The sequence below is a fragment of the Etheostoma spectabile genome, chromosome 8 (genome assembly GCF_008692095.1).
Source record: "Etheostoma spectabile isolate EspeVRDwgs_2016 chromosome 8, UIUC_Espe_1.0, whole genome shotgun sequence".
Taxonomy (NCBI): domain Eukaryota; kingdom Metazoa; phylum Chordata; class Actinopteri; order Perciformes; family Percidae; genus Etheostoma; species Etheostoma spectabile.
In genome coordinates, this window is record NC_045740.1 from 19,180,277 (window position 1) to 19,184,165 (window position 3,889).

At 37.9% G+C, this 3,889-nt stretch overlaps 1 long non-coding RNA gene across 1 annotated transcript in view; it reads right to left on the reverse strand.

Moving 5' to 3' along the window:
- Positions 1-2,925: 2,925 nt before the first annotated feature.
- LOC116693843 (uncharacterized) overlaps positions 2,926-3,889 on the reverse strand; it is a 4,431-nt gene continuing 3,467 nt past the window's right edge. Inside the window, exon 3 of the long non-coding RNA XR_004333024.1 lies at positions 2,926-2,935. This is a non-coding gene — a long non-coding RNA (uncharacterized LOC116693843). The remainder of the gene's footprint in view (positions 2,936-3,889) is intronic.

Here is a 3,889-nt window from a genome sequence, read left to right on the forward strand (position 1 = left end):
ATCAATACATGGATTGAGGTAATGAGGTCATGTCACACAGAACAGACTGGGTGTCATTAAACCCCCTTCCCCTCCTCTGCTACCACATTCACTCTATCCTGACAGAGGGGTCGGAGGTCGGGCTCTGGAGCTGGTTCAAAGCCCCCCCTGGGGATCCTCATTGAACCCACACGCCAGAAAGGGTCGGTCCGATCCATCGATCACACGGGTCAAGTTCAAAATGAACGCTCAGAGCGACTGATCACATCTCACATCAAACTCTGAGCTCGGATACAAAACTGCACTCGCCGTTCCACACGTTCAACACAACACAGTGAACCGGGAGTAACCGGGCTACTGGTGGACGCTATGATGCTCTTCACACAGTACGTCAGACATTTTGTTAATTTTATGTTTATTTGTTTTATTTGTTTAATTTATTTTTTTATTTTTTGTGTTTTATTTTTTTATTTTTTTTATTTTTTCATTTTTTCATTTTTTCATTTTTTTGTTTTATTTATTGCATTTATTTATTTTATTTTTTTATTTTATTTTATTTTATTTCATTTAACCCTCCTGTTGTTTTTGGGTCAAATTTGAACTATTGTCAAAAAATTTCTACATCAAAAATGTCTTTTTTTTTTTTTTTTTTTTTTTAACCAAATTGTCCAAAACAAATAACGTGGATGGTTCCATACAACGCTCTTCACAAGATAAGTTACTCTTCATTAAACGTGGAGTTTTTATTTTATTTTGTAAAATTTGAAAAGAAAAGAAAAAAGACAAAAGACGCTGAAAAAAGTGACAAAAAAATGTCAGAAAAAGTGACAAAAAACTTGGAAAAAACGGACCCACAAAATGAATGGTTCTCTTTGTTTTTGTGTGTTGTACAGTAAAAAGTGACAAAAATTGTCAGAATATGCAGAAAAAAATTATGAGAGTGATAAGAAGAGTGATAGATAGCTAGAGATAGATAGATAGATAGATCGATGATAGATAAGATAGATAGATAGGTAGATTAGATAGATGAGACAAGATAGATAGCCAAATAGATAATAGAGTATGATAGATAGAAGTAGATAATCGTATAGAGACCATATAGTATAGATAGATAGATAGATAGATAGGAAATAGATAGAGTAATGGATAAGATAGATAGTATTAGACGATGAGAGATAAAGATAGATAGATAGATAGACAGATAGATGTATCACTGATATAGATAGATAGATAGAATTAGATAGCAATAGATAGATAGATAGATAGATAACGAACTAGAGAGATAGAGAGATAGATGATCAGATAGATAATAGGAGCATTAGATAGATATAACAGTAGATAGATAGATAGATAGAAGAGAGAGAGAGAGAGAGAGGGATAGAGAAGGATAGATAGAGTATAATCTATTAAGAGTGATATAGTAGATAATGAGAGATAGATGGATAGATAGAGATAGAGAGGAGAGAGAAGAGAGCTGATATATAGAGAGTATAGAGATGGATAGATAATAGATCGATGAGAGATAGATGGATAGATAGTAGAGGAGAGGAGAGGATAGGCGTAGAGAGAGAGAGAGAGTCTATGAGAATAGAAGATGATAGTCGATATGATAGATAGATAGATAGAGAGATAGTAGAGTAGATAGATAAGATAGGGCAATAGATAGATAGATAGATAGATAGATTAGATAGATAGATAGATAGATAGATAGATAGATAGATAGGATAGATAGCTAGATAGATAGAGAGATAGACGATAGATAGATAGTAGATAGAATAGATAGATAGATAGATGACAGATAGATAGATAGATAGATAGATAGTAGAGAGATAGACAAATATAGATAGATAGATAGAGAGAGAGAGAGAGAAGGAAGAGAGCGAGAGAGACTGTAGATAGAGAGATGATAGATAGATAGATAATAGAAGATAGATGATAGATAGATAGATAGAAGAGATGATAAGAGAGATAGAAGAGAGAGAGAGAGAGAGAGATAGAGTAGATATAGAGAGAGATAGATAGATGATAGATAGAATAGATAGAGAGAGTAGAGAGACGAGTAGAGAGCGAGAGAGAGAGAGAGAAGAGAGATAGAATAGCAGAGATAGATAGATAGATGAGATGATAGATAGATAGAGAGATAGTAGATAGAGATAGATAGATAGATAGGACGAGCGAGAGATAGATAGATAGATAGATAGATAGAGAGATAGATAGATAGATAGATAGATAGATAGAGTAGATAGATAGATATAGATGAGATAGATAGATAGATAGATAGATAGATAGATAGCTAGATAGAATAAGAGATGATAGATAGATAGATGATAGATAGAGACAAATAGATAGATAGGATAGATAGACATAGACAAAGAAGATAATAGATAGATAGATAGATAGATAGATAGATAGATAAGATAGCTAGATAGATAGATAGAAGTAAGTAGATAGATAGATAGACGACCCAAAACAAGGAAGTCTGGATCTCTGCAAAAAGAACAAAAAAGAAGAGAAGAAGCCTGGGCCAACCATCAAGGGCCGTCGGACCAGAACTCCCCCCCCCCCCCCCCCCCAAAAAAAAAACTATAAGTAGGCCTAGAAACATGAAAAAACTGGACCACCAGACCTCCACCCTCAAAGCAATGAATGACAAAAGAAAGAAAAAAAAAAAACACATAAAAAAAAGCTAATACAAAGGAAAGCGAAAGCGTCCCAGCATTCCCAGCCTCTTATGTCTAGGGGGCGGGGCCACCTACACCCTCCAGCCAATCAGGAACACCTGAGACGAACAGACAAACAAAATGGCAAGGGGGGGGCACGTGACAAACACACCAAGCGCCGTCGGAAACCAAAACTCGGGCATATTAAATTGGGAAGCGAGGATCGGATTTAAAAACCAAATCCGATTCCAATAAAGGAACGATTCTACTGGACTCGTAATTTTTGAACCGGTTCCCTCTTGGAACCGGTTCTCGATGCCCGAACCTAAAGAAACCTGACGCACAGACGGAGCAGACTGGAAGAATATTGACCCCAATAAAAACAAAAAAAAAACACAGAACAACAACAGAAAAAATCCTTTTTGGCTAAACGCCACAGTAATTGCATGCTTAACCCTTGTGTTGTCTTCCATTCAACCATAACAAATAAGTTTTTCTTCAACACTATTATTGCTTTTTCCCGACATTTTTGACACTTTTTTAATGCTCCGGGTGCTTTTTTAATGTTTTTTTCCGAAATTATTTGATATTTCCAACGTTGGCATTTTCAGTGCTTATGTCAAAGGTCAATTTTTTTGTGATAAAAAAACTGAAAACGGGTCAAATTTGACCCGAGGACAACACGAGGGTTAATTAAGGTGGAAATGCCTATTGTGGCATATTTAGTAGTCCAAAACACGCCGTATTGTTAGCGTCCGTATGAATGCGACTCCTCCGGTTAAGTCTACATGTTTACTTTCTGCCGAGGCCTTGTTGATTTAGGTGATGGGAACCGGCCGCTCCGCGCTCCCTCGGCCCTTTGATGTTTTTGTCGCCCATTGTTGGGACGGGCTCCGGATCCGCGGCCTGGTTGGCTGGTTCCTTGGCAGCCGTTGAACCTTTTTTTTTTTTGGGCGAAGATTAACTGTTATTACCGGCGTCTTTGTGCGTCCCGGCTGCTCTCGGCATACCAGCGGCGACACAAAACGTCCCTCTCCAGCCTCTCCAGTGGAGGAGGCTTCAGGAAACAGCAGGTCTGGTTCGCTTTTATCTGCACGCTGACAAGAGCATAAGAGCACTAAGTGGTCTCTCCACTGACATCAAGTTCCTTTTTAGGAGAGAAGAGGTCCGATATGCACTGTATTAGCAGCGACCGGCGCGCACACACACACACACACACACACACACACACACACACACACACACACACA